The sequence below is a fragment of the Pleurodeles waltl genome, chromosome 9, assembly GCF_031143425.1.
Source record: "Pleurodeles waltl isolate 20211129_DDA chromosome 9, aPleWal1.hap1.20221129, whole genome shotgun sequence".
Lineage (NCBI taxonomy): Eukaryota > Metazoa > Chordata > Amphibia > Caudata > Salamandridae > Pleurodeles > Pleurodeles waltl.
The window spans coordinates 626,428,561-626,447,816 of record NC_090448.1 but is presented as its reverse complement, the minus strand read 5'-3'; positions in this window follow the sequence as shown (position 1 = coordinate 626,447,816).

Sequence of the window (19,256 nt, the reverse complement as noted above, 5' to 3'; positions counted from 1 at the left end):
CACAAAGAAATATAATGGTGTATCTCACATTTCAGGGGATAGGTCCATGCTGATTGATAGAGACGGTATGATGGTAAATGTAGTTTTGAGTTAAACTGTGTTAATTGGCTGCTGTGATTTGCAGTAAAGATTTGAGAAGCATGATCCTCACCTCTGTGTACTTAATATAATTGAAACGTCTTGAAGTAATAGCTAAATGTCTTTTGTTCTTTAAGTTATAATTTGTGCACTGAGCCACTCCAAAATATTAATTGCTTCAGTCACAATATAATATTTGGTTTAAATGACCAAAGCATGCTCTAACATGTATTTCAAGTTTAACAACAGATGTTGCCATTTCCAAACACTGTAAGTAAATAAGAAGTCTTACCATCAGTGCTGGAATTGGAAAAAATGTATTCTGGGAACCCATAAATTGGGGGTCAAAGTGGGGCAGAGGAATGAGAGTGGAGTCACGAGGGTGGACGCTTGAAAAGCTGAGTTTGACAGTCAACTTAGACATTTAATGATAAGAAATCTGCTGCAAAGAAAGTGACAACAATGACAAATGTGATTTCAAATCTTTTCTAGCTGGCTTAATTGGTCACAAGGAGGCTGCATTTTAAAATATTTTACAGGGTTTAGACCTTACGCAGAAATCTTTGTGGGCCCAGGAATTTGAGGGGAAGATGATAGTGGTAAGATAACTCTGGTGGTTAATGTAGTTCTCAGGAAGTTCTGTGTTTTGTTCAATCACAGCTTTGACTCATAATAATATGGAAGGTTAATGCACCTGCTGCAAAGCACGTCACTTAACATGTAGGTCACATATTTGTATTTTACGCATATTTTGACAAAATATTGAATCAAAAATATTGTGTTACATAAATATTGTGTAAAGAATATTGTGACACATAAATATCATTGTTTTAAATATCGTTGTCAAAATATAATTTTAGGTGTTGTTAAAATGTCGATTTATTTAACATCGATGTACTTTATATTATTTTTTAATGGCAAATAGTGTGTAATAGATTGCATGTTTCATAATATATGTTGTTTTGATTTATATTAATGTTCTTTAATATTTGAGTACTATGCACTTATAAGAATTTTTCTGTAATTGAAATTGTTTAAATGTTTTTTATATGTAGAAATAAACTTTTTAGTAGCAGGATGTTGGTTTTATAGGGGGTAAGGGTGGGAAGTATTTTAAATATAATGTATTAGTGTACATTTTTTGATGTGGAAGTTTTTTAAATGATTTATTTTTCATAAAAAAACATTTTTGGGGGGAGTAGGGTGGTGGATTTATATGGGATAAGGGTAGAGAGATGTTTAAATTGTAGATATATTAATCTTTTGGTTTAAAAAAAAAAAATTGTGTTTCAGTCTTCAAATTGTAGTATACATTTTTATTATGCGTAATTACATTTAATATATTAAAAATAATTATTTAATATTAATTAATTTGTTTAAAAAAATGAAAATTTTAAATATTTTTTATAAATATTGTCAGGTGATATTTGTTTAAAAATAATAATATTGTATTTTTTAAAATAATATTTTCAAATAACATTTAAAAATTAGTATTTTCATTTTTGGGAAAAAGTTTTAGAATTTTATTTAAATTCATAAACAATTAAAAACATTTTATAGTTGTGTTGGATAAATATCTAAATTTATCAATATTTTAAAATATTTTGTAGTTGTATTGGACAAAAAGGAAAATGTAAAAATAAAATATACTATGTTTTGTAAAAAAAAAAATATTAGTCATTGAAAATATTTTTTTAAGTTTTTAAAAAAGTTGCATTGTTTTTTTAAAACTATATTGTTGTTTAGTATATCAGATATTTTATTATTTTATATTTATAATGTGTGAAAATATTGAAGTGTGTTAAAAATAAAAAAACATTGTATAAAACCAGGTATAAAATATATTTAATTATGTTTGTAAAAATATATTTTAGTTAAGGATGTTTGGCCCTCATTACAACCCTGGCGGTCGGTGTTAAAGTGGCTGTAATACCGCCAAAACATACAGCCACTTTAACACTCTGACCTCCACGGCGGTAGCAACAAACACCGCGGTGGTAACCGCCAACAGCCAGGCGGAAGACAATGTACCACCCACCCCATCACAACCCACCCATCCGCCAGCTTTACCGGGGTGGTACCAATGCCATCAAAAGCAGGGCGGAAACCGTACTTGGAAGGGAAACCACTCACCTCTTGACACTCAACGAAGAACCAGGGCGCCATGGAGCCCGAGCTGCAGTTCCTCCTCATTCTGGTCTACCTCCTCATCTACTAGGAGTACCAAAGGCGGCGACGACGACGGTGAGTACTGCACCTAGGAGACAGGGGAGGGGGGGAGGAAAAAGAGAGTGACACACACACGCAACACGCCACCCCCCCACCCCCACCCTCACCGACAACATCATACACACAAAAGCATGCATCAACATTACATTTACACCCCGTAATCCCCTGGAAGAATGCAAGGACAAAAGGAATAGGGTCAAATCAGTTATATATTTGAAATAGTCAGATATATGTAAGAATTTCTAAAACACTATTTACAAAAATATACCATATGTACATAAGGCAGTACATTGTCCACTCAAAATGTCCGTGGGCCACTGGGCCAAAACTCATAGGCCAAGCCCACACTTGACTCCTGCCTCAATACAGAGAGAACACTGCAGGGGCATCAGGTCAAAAACACACAGGCAACTCAGGAGGAGGGTGAAGGGGGGTGCATCTCAGTCGGAAGATGGGACAACACCACTGCTCCTGGAGGGGGCTCTATGCCCACAGTGATGTCCTGGGAGTGCAAGGCCACAGTCTCTCAAGTGGGTGCTTTGCCCACTGCTTGCTCCTGGGGAGTGCAAGGCATAGTCTCTCAAGTGGGTGGTTTGCCCACTGCTTGGTCCTGGGGAGTGCAAGGTCACAGTCTCTCAAGTGGGTGGTTTGCCCACTGCTTGGTCCTGGAGAATGCAAAACTACAGTCTCTCTAGTGGGTGGTTTGTCCACTGCTTGGTCCTGGGAAGTGCAAGACCACAGTCTCTCAAGTGGGTGGTTTGCCCAGTGCTTGCTCCTGGGGAGTGCAAGGCCACAGTCTCTCGAGTGGATGCCTTCTTCCACTGGTTCTGGAGGGGGCTTTGTGCTGAGTGTGCTTCATCCTGCCAAGGATAGGGTGAGTGGATGCATTTCTCCACTGGTTCTGGAGGGGGCTTTGTGCCCAGTGTGCTTCATCCTGCCAAGGATAGGGTGAGTGGATGCATTTCTCCACTGGTTCTGGAGGGGGCTTTGTGCCCAGTGTGCTTCATCCTGCCAAGGATAGGATGAGTGGATGCATTTCTCCACTGGTTCTGGTGGGGGCTTTGTGCCCAGTGTGCTTCATCCTGACAAGGATAGGGTGAGTGTATGTATTTCTCCACTGGTTCTGGAGGGGGCTTTGTGCCCAGTGTGCTTCATCCTGATAAGGATAGGGTGAGTGGATGCCTTCTTCCACTGGTTCTGGAAGGGGCTTGGTGCCCAGTGTGCTTCATCCAGCCAAGGATAGGGTGAGTGGATGCATTAATCCAATGGTTCTGGAGGGGGCTTTGTGCCCAGTGTGCTTCATCCTGGCAAGGAGGAGCTCAGTGGATGGTTTCTTCCACTGGTTCTGGAGGGGGCTCTGTGCCCAGTGATGCAACACTTGGGGTGTGGCAGTTCACAGACCCTCACCTGGATGTCTGAGGCACGAGATTTGCAGGGACCAGGTTGCATGATAGTCCATGCAGGCAGGGCTAGACTCCATCCGGCGACGGCTGCAAACTGGTGGTAGTTCCGGTGCTGGAGGGGGTGCTGCCAGTGGTGGAGGGAGGCTCCAGCCCTTCCCCTGCAGCCTTGGACAGCTGCCCACTGGGGCTGCTGCTGCTGCCAGTGGTGCTACTGTCAGAGGTGCAAGTGGCGGTTTGTGCGGCAGGGCCTACAGCAGTGCTAGTGGGGGTGCAGGTGGCGGTGCTGGCCGTGGTGCAGGTGCCTGTGCTGCCAGTGGTGGAGGGAGGCTCGAGTCCTTCTCCTGCAGCCTTGGACGGCTGCCCACTGGGGCTGCTGCTGCTGACAGTAGTGGTGCTTGCAGCGGGGCCGGTGGTGGTGCAGGTGGTGGGGCTTGCGGCGGTGCTAGCGACGGGGCTGCTGGCAGTGCTGGCAGCCATGCAGGTGGCGGTGCTGGCGGTTGTGCTGGTACACAGCAGGCCTTCACCTGCAGCCTCAGATGGCTGAAGTGCCTTGGCTGTTTTTTTCTGCCCCTCCTCACCTTGGTAGATGGTGGTGTGACCTTGGGTCTGGCAGCTGGAGTCTTTGAGGTGGCCTTGCTGGGTGGTTTATGGCTCCTTCCCCTTGCTGGATCCTGTCCCCCTCTTCACTTTGCCAGGTGGCGGAATGGCTTTGGCCTTGGCACGGGTTGGTGTCATACTGGCTGAGCTGACGGGTGCCCCCTTCGAGCCTTTGATAGCTGCAGGAACCACAGCGGACAACTATTTAGTGGCTGAGGTGCTGGGCTGGGTTCTGGTCACCCTCGCCTGAGAGGAAGGATGGGGGGAGGGGTAGGGAAGAGGTCAATGTTTGCCAGGAAAAGCTTCTTAGGGACTTTGGGCCGGGAAGAGGGAGAGGGTTTGGGACTGGGTAAAGGAAGTTGTAGGAGGGAGGCTAGAGACAAGGACAATGGCTGCCATCAGTGCTGAGGCCAGAGCCTGAAATGCACTCTGCTGGGTCGCCATGCAAGAGTGAATGCCCTCCAGGTATGCATTTGTTTGTTGCAAATGCCCCTCAACACCCTGGATGGCATTCAGTATGGTTGACTGCCCAACAGTGAGGGATCTCAGGAGGTCAAAAGCCTCCTCACTGAGGGCAGCAGGGCTGACTGGGGCAGGGCCTGAGGTGCCTGGGGCGAAGGAGATGCCCACCCTCCTGGGTGAGCAGGCACGGGAAACACGCTGAGGGGCTTCTGGGAGGGCGGTGCTGGTAGGGGGGGTGGCAGCTGTACCTGTTGTTGGGGTGGGCACAGAGGTGTCCGCCACCACCAGTGAGCTTCCATCGGAGGAGGAGTCGCTGTCTGTGATCTCCCCTCCTGTCCCTGTCATGGTGCTCCCCCAGCCTTCCGTCCCACTGGTGCCCTCACCGTCGGTGGAATCGGCTTCCAGGCCCATGTGGGATACAGCTCTCTCCGACGCTGGTGCCTCTGCTCCTCCGCCAGATGATGCTAATTCACACAAGGACAGGGTGACAAAACAAAAAGGGGGGGAGAGACAGAGGATAAACTTGGTCAATGCCAGCAACAACACTACCATTGGCGTACACAACTCACAGGGAGCAGCCCTATGGACTAGGCCATGCACTACCAGTAACTAAAATAGTCACCAGCCCATGGGGTACAATGCCTAATGCCATTAGCTGCACACCTGAAACCCACGGACCCTGCCCAGTAGTAGATGAACACTAACACTATTGGGGGTGGAGTGCTTCAGAGCCTGCCCAACAAGGGACCTATCCTGCCATGATCGCCCTGGTCTAGGGGCACCCACGGCCCACATCCCCCACCCAGGTAAACCATAACACGTGCACAGTCATGAATCTGAACCTCTGCTCACCCCCTCGTGGCTGCTGTGATGCCTTCAAGCGCCCATCCAACTCTGGATAGGCCACCGTCAGGATGCGGAACATCGAGGGGTCAGGGTACGACATGCACCCCTTCCTCGTTCGGAGGCCAGCCCCAGCTGGGCCTCTGCGGTCTTCCTTGCCCAGCAGCACAGGTCCTCCCACCGTTTGCGGCAGTGGGCGCTCTGCCTGTCAAAGACCCCTAGGATCCGCACCTCCTTGCCGATGGCACGCCAAATACCCTTTTTCTGATGGGCGCTGACCTGCATGGAAAAGACAGCAGAAAAGGGCATTAGTTACCCGTCCAGACTGTCACACTCATGGCCCACCAGATCCCTTCCATCCCCTGATGCACATACATTGACCACCATACATGCATCACCCTGGCCAGGATGCCTCAGCCCCCCGTACATGTGGCTTACACACACAGGAATCCATACATTCATCGCCCACGCATCATGCTCACAGTGTACTCACCTGTTTGTCTGGAGGACTGTAGAGTAACATGTACTGGGGTAGCACCCCATCCACCATTTTCTCCAACTCCTCTGCAGTGAAGGCAGGGGCCCTTTCCCCACACACATGAGCCATTGTTGCTTCCAAACGCATGTCACAGCAGCACTTGCAGTGTAGGTCCTCTCCTGTTGAAGGTCAGGTAGCAAGTGAGTGAACAGATAGAAAATGGCGGTCACGTCCGCAGCGGTGCGTACCATTACTGCCGACGTACATCGCCATTGGCTCCTGGAACCCATAGGGCCCAATGCTAACCAATGCAAAGTTGTGCAGCGGTCATCGACGGCCTACCACAACGACACACAACGCCAGCGGAATTACCTCATTTCCACGTATTCATCCTCACAGGTCAGACAACCGCCATTTCAGGGAGGCACAGGCCATGGCACCTAACTGCGTCACAGCAGACAATGGCACAGCAACTGACTCTCAGATTCACATACAGGTTCTGTAAAGTAAAAGATGCATCATTATTTTAATTGATGTCTGAATAAGACCCTCTGCTCGCCGTTTTCCTCCTTAGGCTTCTGCCGCTGAGGATGAATATGAGATGGCCACATCCTCCGGTGTACAGACCCTTGTTGGACCTTGCGACTGTGGATGACAGACACATTATCCTAACCTACAGACTTGATAGTGCCACAATCCAAGAACTGTGTCCCCAATTGGAGCCAGACCTGATGTCAGCTATCCGCCAGCCCACAGGTATCCCCCCTATAACACAGGTCCTGTCAGTGCTCCATTTCCTGGCAAGTGGTTCCTTCCAAACAACAGTGGCCATGGCATCAGGGATGTTTCAGTCAATGCTCTCAAACGTGTTGGCCAGAGTGTTGTCAGCCCTGCTGAAACACATGCTCAGCTACATTGTATTACCCAAAGTGGAGGATTTGGCCACAGTGAAAGCTGACTTTTATGCCCTGGGACATATCCCCAACATCATTGGTACCATAGATGGTACACATGTAGCATGTGTCCCACCCCGGAGAAATGAACAAGTGTTCAGGAATGGAAAAAGCTATCACTCTATGAATGTGCAGATGGTGTGTTTGGTGGACCTGTACATCTCCAATGAGAATGCCAAGTTTCCTGGCTCTGTGCATGATGCCTTTATCTTGAGGAATAGCAGCATCCCATATGTGATGGCCCAACTCCAGAGTCACTGGGTGTGGCTAATAGGTGAGACCATGGTCACCACCCAGTATAAGTTTGTGTCTGGGTATGTGGCTGTCCCTAAGGGTTATGTGTGTCTAACAGGTATCCCTCGATATTTGCAGGTGACTCTGGTTACCCCAACCTCACAAGGCTACTGACCCCAGTGAGGAATGCCAGGACAAGGGCAGAAGAACGCTCCTATGAGGCACATGGTCGAACTAGGAGGATAATAAAGCGCACCATCGGCCTCCTGAAGGCCAGGTTCCGGTGCCTTAATCTGACAGGTGGATCCCTGTACTACTCACCCAAGAAGGTGTGCCAGATTATCGTTGCATGTTGCACAACCTGGCCTTAGGACGCCAGGTGCCTTTTCTGCAGGAGGATGAGCCTGGAGATGGTCTTGTGGCAGCGGTGGAGCCTATGGTCAGTGAGGAAGAGGAGGCAGAGGAAGAAGATGTGGACAACAGAAGTAATATAATTCAGCCGTACTTCCAGTGACACACAGGTAAGACACTGTAACTTCACTTTACATTTCAGTTTTCTGTTGGACATTGTACACGGAAGCCTGATTTCTCTATGTCTATGGTCACTTACTGTACCCTTTGGCATCTCTATTTTCAGATCTCTGTGACCCACTCTGGCTCTTGGTATGTTTACTGCTGCCCACTAAAGGTCATACCAATGTCTAAATGACTGTATATATGACTTGCAATGTTTTCAGAATGTTGTACTAATACATGATTAAATCATTTGACAGACTCAAGATTAGTATTTGTTCCAGGGGTGTTTATTTAAGTGCTCATTCGTAGAGGGGGACATGCAATAGGCTGGGGTGATGGTGGAGGAATGTCCAGTTGGAGTCCAGTCTCTTTGTATCACAGGTGCATTGTCCAATAGAGCATAGGAAGGGAAGTGATGGCAGTTCAAGGTGGACAGGGTGACAGAGTGGGACAGAAGGGTGACAATCAGGAGAGTCTTATTTCCTGACGGGGTCTTGGCAATGTTCTCTGGCTTCTTCCTGGATCACAGGGACCGTTTGCGGGGTGGTTCTCCTTCTGCAGGGGCTGGGGTGCTGGTGGCCTGTTGGTCCTGTGGCAGGGCCTCCTGTCCACTAACGCCGGCAGAGGTGGAGGGCTGTTCTTCGGTGTGGCTAGTGTCAGGGGCCCGTTGGTGTGCCACTGCCTCCCTTATGGTCTTGCCCATGTCTGCCAGCACCCCTGCAATGGTGACAAGGATGGTGTAGATGTTTTTGAGGTCCTCCCTGATCCCCTCGTACTGTCCCTCCTGCAGCCGCTGGGTCTCCTGCAACTTGTACAGTATCTGGCCCATGGTCTCCTGGCAATGGTGGTATGCCTCCAGGATGTTGGAGAGTGCCTCCTGGAGAGTGGGTTCCCTGGGCCTGTCGCACATTAGTCCTCCCAGCTTCCCTGTTGTCCTGTGCCTCTGTCCCCTGAACCGTGTGCCCACTGCCACTGACCCCAGGTCCCTGATTGTCCTGTGTTTGTGGGGTTGCCTAGGGTCCCTGTAGTGGTGGACACACTGCTGATTGACGTGTCCTGAGGACATTGGCATGGGCCCGCTGGGTGGGTGCTGATCTGGTGTTTCCTGAGGGGGGAGGTTCTGTGGTGGGTTGGGACAGTGGCAGGGTAACCGACTGTGCAGAGGTCCCTGATGGACCAAGTTGGATATCCTGATCCAGGCGTGCAGAGCTGCTGTCATCACTGTGGGCCTCCTCTGGGGGGGACTGGATGTTGGTTGCAACTCCTCTCCGGTGACGTTCAGTAGGGGTCCTGTGGGGATGAAAATGCAGTGTTATTGTATCAGCATGTGCCATCTTGTGCATGGGTTTGTTTCCCTGTATGGTTGGGATAGCCCTGGCAGCTTAGGCTTGTGTGCGTGGTGATTTTGTAGGCTAGGTGATTCTCTCTAATGGGCATGCTGTGGTGATGGGTGTCCATGCAGGTCTGTGATGGGGGTCCATGGATTGGTGTTACCTGCAGGGCTTGGTTTTGGGATGGGTGGGTTGTGATGGTGGGGTATATGTGAGGTGGTGGAGTGATGGGAGTGAGGGTACAGCTGGGGGTATGTGATGGCATGCAGGTAGGGTGGGGGAAATAGTAGTAAAGATTTGACTTACCAGAGTCCAGTCCTCCTGCTGCTCCTGCAAGACCCTCAGGATGCATTATTGCCAATATTTGCTCCTCCCATGTTGTTAGTTGTGGGCGAGGAGGAGGGGTCCACCGCCAGTCCTATGTACGGCTACCTGGTGTCTTGCAACCAAGGAACGCACCTTCCCCCGTAGGTCGTTCCACCTCTTCCTGATGTCATCCCTTGTTCTTGGGTGCTGCCCCACTGCGTTGACCCTGTCCAGGATCCTCTGCCATAGCTCCATCTTCCTAGCAATGGACGTCTGCTGCACCTGTGATCTGAATAGCTGTGGCTCTACCGGATGATTTCCTCCACCATGACTCTTAGCTCCTCTTCTGAAAACCTGGGGTGTCTTTGGGGTGCCATGGATGTGGTGTGAGTGATATGTGTGAGGATGTGTGGGGTGATGTGTGGGGTGAAGTGTTATGGTGTGTGGTGTGAGGTGCTTGGATGGTATATGGGTGATGGTGTTCTGTGGCTCAGATTGAGTGGGTGCTCCTTCGTTGTGTCTCTCTGTGTCCGCAATCTTTTTTTTCGTTCAAAGGGTTGTGGGTAATGTGGATTTGTGTTTTATAGTGGTGTGAGTGTGTGGGTGTGGTGTGTGTATGTGTGTCAGGTGTGTGTAGTTTGAATTGTCCAATGTGGTGTAGTTTTGTAAGTGTGTGTGTATTTTGAGTGTGGCGGTGTGTACCGCTAATGGTTTACCGCGGTTAAAAGACAACTGCAGTGATTCCTGGGTCCTGATACCTTGGGCGGATTCCTGTTGGCGTAACGGTGTGGGTTTTGGTACCGCCAATTTATCACTGACCTTTGGTCTGGCAGACTTGTGTGGGTGTCTGTATAGTGGCGGATTTCTCAGTGTGGGTCATAATACCCATATCGGAATACCACTGTGGTCACGGAATGTTGGCGGCCGTTAGCATGGCGATGGGCAGCATTTACTGCCAGGGTTGTAATGAGGGCCTTTGTATTTATTTGGAATAATTATGTGTGTTTTTAAATGTTTTATTACACGTTTATTAACTTTGTTCACATTGTGGTGGCAATAAAAAATGTTATAATTTTAGGGGCTGATTATGAGTTTGGTGGATGGAAACATCCGGCCACCAAACTCCCGACGGGGAGGTTGCCACGATGCTGGGGAGCTCCTCGCCGGACCCATTACGACTTTTCCACCGGTCAGTCCAGTGGGAAAGGTGCGGCAGCATTGTCGCCAGCTCATAATAGCAGACAGAGCACATTTTGAGGGTGCTGGGGAGGAGGGCCCCTGCACTTGTTCTATGCCAGCATCTTCATGGCGGTCAGACAGCTATGAAAAGACTTGCGTAGAACATGGTTGTAATCAGCAGGGTGGCGCAGAGATCAGCGCTGTCCTGGCTGATCACAACCAGGACCGCCGTCAGACCATCAGGATCATTGATCCAGCAGGGATTGCGATATGTTGGGGTCTGCCCGCCAACCTCATAATGCGGCAGTAGACCACCAGCCTCGTAATCAGGTCCTATGGGCCTGACTATGAGTTTGGTGATTAGACTGCCAGACTGCCATAGTGGCGGCAGCCAAAAAACCATCAGGTTGGAGGTCATACAGACTGCCGTATTACGAGTTACACAGGCATGACCAACAAAAGTCTGCCAATTACCCAACACTGCCAGTAGTTTGGAGGGTGGGGAATAGGCACCGACAGCCAGTCAACCAACCACTGAACCTATTACAAGTATAAAGTTGCAGTGGCAAACAGCCATTATGGTCCGCCAATGGTGGTCTGAATCACGGCGGTTTGTGGTCAACAAAGTAATACACAACACCACATTGGATGGATTTGAAAAGAATACAACTGACATACATTGCCACACCAACACACCTGCAAAGCACATTATAAAACACACCCCTTCACAAACCACAATCCTTTTCCACAACGCCAAGCCAAAGCACATAAAAAAGTCACCAAACTATGGATGAGGCATACCCACAACTTTCCCTAACCACATATTTGTACATACTCAACACACTCCTATTTCCAATCACATCCATTTGTGCTACCCAAACCCATCAACTCATCGTCACCTGTTCATTTCCCACCACTTATTTTTTTAATCCCCATCATGTCACCCTGGAAAAATCTGTGTTTCACTGAAGATGAGTTAAGAGTCAAGGTGGATGATATCATTAGAGTAGAGCCACATTTGTTTGGAGCCCCGATCCACCTCACTACTATCGCCAGGAAAATGGAAATGTAGAAAAGGATAGTCGACAGAGTGAATGCTGTAGGCCCCACCCAGTGCATAAGGCACAACATCAGGAAGAGGTGGAACAACCTCAGGGGGGAAGGTCCGTTCCTTGACATTCAGGCACCAGCTGCATGTCCAGAAGATTGGCAGTTGGCTCCCACCTCCTCCCTTACAACTCGCATCATGGGAGGCGAAGGTCTTGGCCATACTGAGGATTTGACAGGAATACCTGGGGGAGTGGAGTCGGTTAAGTCACAACAATAAAATATCACCAAAATGTAATGTCATGTATGCTTACTGATCACCTTTTACTAGCTTCACTGTAAAACCACTCACCAGTTCAGTGTCCACCTGTCCAGAGACCCCTGTCTGGCCTCCAACATGTGAACTACACTCACCTAGGGCAACAACAACTCTGTGTAGTGTGTGTAGTACAATGATTGATCACACTACAATTTCCAGCAGGCACTGTTTCACCATTTCAAAAACTTGAACAGTGTTTTACACTGGAAGTTACCTTGATTATCACCCCCACATTGGAATTTACACACCTGAAAGGATGACATCTGTATACTGTGTGCGTAGGACAGGCACTGACAGGAATGCTAAAGCTTGGAGTGTAGGAAGGTAGCCTCTTTCTAGTCTTGTTACCCCCACTTTTGGCCTGTTTGTGAGTATATGTCAGGGTATTTTTGCTGTCTCACTGGGATCCTGCTAGCCAGGGCCCAGTGCTCATAGTGAAAACCCTATGTTGCCATTATCTTTAATATGTGTCACTGGGATCCTGCTAGCCAGGACCCCAGTGCTCATAAGTTTGTGGCCTATATGTGTTCTCTGTGTGGTGCCTAACTGTATCACTGAGGCTCTGTTAACCAGAACCTCAGTGTTTATGCTCTCTCTGCTTTTAAAATTGTCACTGCAGGCTAGTGACTAATTTTACCAATTCTGATTGGCACACTGGAACACCCTTATAATTCCCTAGTATATGGTACCTAGGTACCCAGGGTATTGGGGTTCCAGGAGATCCCTATGGGATGCAGCATTTCTTTTGCCACCCATAGGGAGCTCAGACAATTCTCACACAGGACTGCCACTGCAGCCTGAGTGAAATAACGTCCACGTTATTTCACAGCCATTTTACACTGCACTTAAGTAACTTATAAGTCACCTATATGTCTAACCCTCACTTAGTGAAGGTTAGGTGCAAAGTTACTTAGTGTGAGGGCACCCTGGCACTAGCCAAGGTGCCCCCACATTGTTGAGGGCAATTTCCGCGAACTTTGTGATTGCGGGGACACCATTACAAGTGTGAACTACATATAGGTCAATACCTATATGTAGCATCACAATGGTAAGTCCGAACATGGGCATGTAACACATCTAGGATCATGGAATTGTCACCCCAATACCAGGCTGGTATTGGGGGGACAATTCCATGCATCCCTGGGGCTCCAGCATAGAGCCCGGGTACTGCCAAACTAACTCTCCGGGGTTTTCTCTGCAGCTACCGCTGCTGCCAACCCTCAGACAGATTTCCGCCCCCCCTGGGGCCTGGGCAGCCCAGTCCCAGGAAGGCAGAACAAATGATTTCCTCTGAGAGAGGGTGTTACACCCTCTCCCTTAAGAAATAGGTGTTAAGGACCTGAGAGGAGTAGCCTCTCCTGGCCTCTGGAAATGCTTTGAAGGGCACAGATGGTGCCCTCCTTGCATAAGCCAGTCAACACTGGTTCAGGGATCCCCCCAGCCCTGCTCTGGCACCAAACTGGACAAAGGAATAGGGAGTGACCACTCCCCTGACCAGCACTTCCCAAGGGGAGGTGCCCAGAGATCCTCCAGTGTGTCCCAGACCTCTGCCATCTTGGAAGCAGAGGTGTGAGGGCACAGTGGAGACCTCTGAGTGGCCAGTGCCAGCAGGTAATGTCAGAGACCCCTCCTGATAGGTGCTTACCTCTCTCTGTAGCCAATCCTCCTCTAAGGGCTATTTAGGTACTCTCCTGTGGGTTTCTCATCAGATAAAGAATGCAAGAGCTCACCAGAGTTCCTCTGCACTTCCCTCTTTGACTTCTGCCAAGTATCAACCGCTGACTGCTTCAGGATGCCTTCAAAACCACAAAAAAGTAGCAAGGAGACTACCAGTAACATTGTAGCGCCTCATCCAGCTGGCTTTCTCAACTTTTTCCTGGTGGTGCATGCTCTGAGGGCTGTCTGCCTTTACCCTGCACTGGAAGCAAAGAAGAAATCTCCCATGGGTCAACGGAATCTCCCCCGCCAATGCAGGCACCAAACTTCTGCATCACCGGTCCTCTGGGTCCCCTCTCATCCTGACGAGCGTGGTCCCTGCCACACAGGAGCTGGGTCCAAGTGTCCCCAACAATCCAGTGGCCCTTCTGTCCAAATTTGGTGGAGGTAAGTCCTTGCCTTCCCACACCAGACAGTAATCCTGTGTGCTGCATGAACTGCAGCTGCTAGGGTTTCTGTGCACTTTTGCAAGACTTCCTTTGTGCACAGTCTAGCCCAGGTCCCCAGCACTCTGTCCTGCATTGCCCAACTCGCTGAGTTGGACTCTGACTTCGTGGGACTCTCTTTTGTTGTGCTGAGATGACCGCCATGCTCAGATCTTCTGAACACCTGTTCAGGTGCTTCTGTGGGTGGTGCCTGCTTCTGCGTGGGCTCTTGCTGTTGCTGAGCGCCCCCCCTGTCTCCTCCTCAAAGGGGCGACCTCCTGGTCCTTCCTGGGCCCTGGCAGCACCCAAAATCCTCAACCCCAACTCTTGCAGCTAGCAAGGCTTGTTTGCGGTCTTGTTTGCGGTTTTCTGCATTCTCCAGCACGCCGTGGGACATCTTCTGACCAAAGGAGAAGTTCTTGGCACCTTCCGTTGTTGCAGAATCTTTGGCTTCTTCCACCTGGAGGCAGCCCTTTTGCACCTTCATCCGGGGTTTAGTGGGCTCCTGCCCCCCCTGGACACTTGCCTGACTCTTGGACTTGGTTCCCTTCCTTTACAGGTCCTCAGGTCCAAGAATCTGTCTTCAGTGCTTTGCAGTCAGTTGTTGTCTTTGCAGAATCCCCTATCTCGACTTTACTGTCTTTCTGGGGTAGTAGGGTAACTTTACTCCTACTTTTCAGGATCTTGGGGAGGGGTATTTTGGACACCCTTAGTGTTTTTTTACACTCCCAGGAACCCTCTACACACTACACTAGGCCTGGGGTCCATTCGTGGTTTGCATTCCACTTTTGAAGTATATGGTTTGTGTTGCCCCTAGGCCTATTGTCTCCTATTGCATTCTATTGTGTTCTACAGTATTTGCACTACTTTGCTAACTGTTTACTTACCTGATTTTGGTCTGTGTGTATATTTTGTGTATTTTACTTACCTCCCAAGGGAGTATATCCTCTGAGATACTTTTGGCATATTGTCACTAAAATAAAGTACCTTTATTTTTAGTAACTCTGAGTATTGTGTTTCTTATGATATAGTGCTAAGTGATATAAATGGTATGGTAGGAGCTTTGCATGTCTCCTAGTTCAGCCTAAGCTGCTCTGCTATAGCTACCTCTATCAGCCTAAGCTGCTAGAACACTTCTAATCTACTAATCAGGGATAACTGGACCTGGCACAAGGTGTAAGTACCACAAGGTACCCACTGTAAGCCAGGCCAGCCAGCTACATTGGTGGTGCAGCGGTGGGATAAGTACTTGTAACTGCTTTACCACTTTGTCATTGGTGCTTTTCATTAAAAAAAATATACCAAATACTTCAGAATATACACAGTAACCTAAACAGTTTAACTTTCATTCTCTAAAAGTTTCTGAAAACTTTTAAAAGTTTTAAAAAATTTAAAAACGTTTTTCCTTGTTCTTTCAAAAGTTTAAAAAACTTTTTTTTTTTCTCTCTGTCCTAAACCTTTTCTGTCATGTCTGCAGTAGAGCTTACTCCCACAGTTGTCCAGACAACATATGGGAATCTAAACTTTAAAGGTTTGAGGGGGTCTCTGCATTGAAAGAGGTTTAGCAATAGGTAAGAATCCTACAAAAGATCTTCTCCTTAGCCTTCTCCTAGAAAGTGACCAGGACCAGTCTGGCCCATCCCAGGATCAGGAGGTAGAGGAGAGGGATACCCAGTCAGAATCAGAGGAGTCACCTGAGGTTGCTGGGGAGGGTTCTTCCAAGGACCTGTCAGCTAACAGGCCACCTCGTGACACTGGTACTGGGAGGGGGTCACACGTTAGTAGGGCACTCTTCACTCCTAAAGGCCAGGTTACTAGAGTCCAGTCAGATAGGGACATGTCCAACTCTGCCAATTCCCGCATTACTTCTGTGTCTCACAATTCCCAAGCCTCCCACCCGGAGGATAACTTAATGGAAAGGGAACTCAGAAAGCAGAGGTTGGAAGAGGCCAGGCTGAAGCTTAAACAGCAGCAGCTGGCCTTAGACAGGGAATCTCAGGATGTGGAAAGGGAAAGGCAGAGGTTGGAGTTAGTTCCCCATGGTGGCAGCAGCAGTGTTTTTGATAATAATCCTGTTAGAGAGCAAGATTCCAGAAACCTGCATAAGATAGTCCCCCCTTACAAGGAGGGGGATGATATTAACAATTGGTTTGCTGCACTTGAAAGGGACTGTGTGGTACAGTTGGTCCCTCAAAGGCAGTGGGCTGCTATCTTGTGGCTATCTTTCACTGGTAAGGGTAGGGATAGGCTCCCTACTGTCAGAGAAAGTGATGCTAATAACTACAAAGTTTTGAAGGACGCACTCTTGGATGGATTTGGCTTAACCACTGAACAATACAGGATTAAGTTCAGAGGCACCAGAAAAGAGTCCTCTCAAGACTGGACAGACTTTGTAGACTGTTCAGTGAAGGCATTGGAGGGTTGGTTACTTGCCAGTAAGGTGACTGACTATGAAAGCCTGTATAATCTAATCCTGGGAGAGCATATTTTGAATAATTGTGTGTCTGATTTGTTGCACCAGTGCTTGGTAGACTCAGATCTGACCTCTCCCCAAGAATTGGGAAAGAAGGCAGACAAATGGGTCAGAACAAGAGTGAACAGAAAAGTTCATACAGGAGGTGACTAGGATGGCAAGAAGAAAGATGATGAGAAATCTCAGGATAAGCATGGGGATAAGGGTAAAACTAAAGATTCTGCTTCAAATCCTATACACTCTTCAGGGGGTGGGGATAAATCAACTTCTTCCTCTTCTTCACAACCCACACACATTGAAAAGCCTTGGTGCTATGTGTGTAAAAATAAAGACCATAGGCCAGGGGATAAGTGCTGCCCAGGTAAACCCCCTGAGCCTACCACCACTAATACATCAAACTCTAGTGCCCCTAGCAGTAGTGGTAATAGTGGTGGAACTGCTGGCAACAGTCAACATAAGGGTGTAGTTGGTGTCAGGGAGACCAGATCCTCGGGGTCTGCGCATGTTCCCAACATGTCCACCACTAGACAGCTCCAAAACTCTGATAGAAAAAATCACAGAACCTGAGAGAGTCCAAGCGGGGGAAAAGGGGATTAGGATGGGAGCAGCTGGGAAGGGGACCTGTAGGAAGCAAAAGGTTAAACAACACAATATCAAGATATTATCACATTGATTTTTACTAGACTATGGGCCTCATTATGACCCTGGCGGTAGAGAACCGCCAGGGCCAACGGGGGCGGGAGCACCGCCGACAGGCCGGCGGTGCTCCCTTGGGCATTCTGACCGCGGCGCTTTGGCCGCGGTCAGAACGGGAAAACCGGCGGTCTCCCGCCGGTTTTCCACTGCCCCTAAGAATCCTCCAAGGCGGCGCAGCTCGCTGCGCCGCCGAGGGGATTCTGACAATCCTTACCGCCATCCTGTTCCTGGCGGCTCGCCCGCCAGGAACAGGATGGCGGTAAGGATTGTCGTGGGGCCCCTGGGGGCCCCTGCAGTGCCCATGCCAATGGCATGGGCACTGCAGGGGCCCCCGTAAGAGGGCCCCGCTAGTATTTCACTGTCTGCGTAGCAGACAGTGAAATACGCGACGGGTGCAGTAGCACCCGTCGCACCTTCCCACTCCGCCGGCTCGATTACAAGCCGGCATCCTCGTGGGAAGGGAGTTTTTCCCTGGGCTGGCGGGCGGTCTTTTGGAGACCGCCCGCCAGCCCAGGGAAAAACTCATAATACCCTCCGCGGTCTTCTGACCGCGGAGCGGTATTATGGAGGGCGGCATCCTGGCGGGCGGCCTCCGCCGCCCGCCAGGGTCATAATGAGGCCCTATGATTCTAAGCATTGTCATACTGTAACCATGGATAACTTAAGAAAGGACTATAACTAGGCCTCAAGACGTCTGGGTACCTGGGAAGGAATAAAGAATGGTTAATACAACTTTTCATATGAACTTTTCATGAAATGTCACATATTGTCTAGGAATATAAGAACCTTCTAGAATTATGTTTTCAGAACAAACATTGCCTTTTTACATGAGGACAAAAGGTAATCTGAACATTCCCTGGAAAACAATAGGAATTGTACTGAGGAGTTAATATGCACATATAATGTAACATCTTGAATTTAACACCTTTGCAGAAAATTCAAAAGCCCTGGATAGTTGTGTGCACTTCAGGAAATACTACACATCAAAGTTTTAATTGTCATGAAATGATTGCGCACACTGTAAGCGATCTGAACACATAGGTTTAAATGCGGGAAATGAATCGCGCACACTGCCGATTCCAACAAGTATATGCAAATGCCATGAAATGATCGCGCACTCTGTAAGCGATCTGAACATCAAGATTTGAATGCGGAAATGAATCACGCGTCTTGCAGATTCCAACAAGAATATGCAAATGCCATGAAATGATCGCGCACTCTGTAAGCGATCTAAACATCAAGATTTAAATGCGGGAATGAATCGCGTGTCTTGTCGATTCCAACAAGAATATGCAAATGCCATGAAATGATCGCGCACTCTGTAAGTGATCTGAACATCAAGGTTTAAATGCGAGAATGAATCGTGCGTCTTGCCGATTCCAAATAGAATATGCAAATGCCATGAAATGATCGCGCACTCTGTAAGCGATCTAAACATCAAGGTTTAAATGCAGGAATGAATCGCGCATCTTGCCGATTCGAATGCTACCATGCAAATGCCAAGAAATGGTCACGCACAATGAGTATCAAGGGTTAAATGCAAGGAATGATTCGCACATCTTGCCGGTTCGAATGCCACCATGCAAATGCCAAGAAATGGTAGCGCACAATGAGTATCAAGAGTTAAATGCAAGGAACGAATCGAGTGTCTTGACAATTCGAAAGCCAATATGCAAATGTCAAGAAATGGTCGCGCACACTGTTGCCGACCCGAATCTCAAAAAGTCAAATGCCAAGAATGAATTGCGCGTCCTGCCGATTCGAATACCAACAGGTAAATTCCAGAAAACCACAAGCACATTCACACGCACAAGGAAAATCTTTCAACATGAAAACTAGGCCTAAAAACTCGAATGCCTTTGAAAAGGGGGTCGGGGGCCCAGCCCGACCTCCGTCTTACTGCCCTGTTCAAGGATCACCAATACAATGAGGGGCAAAGGCCTGGAAGGTCAAGGTAGGCCTCCGGAACAG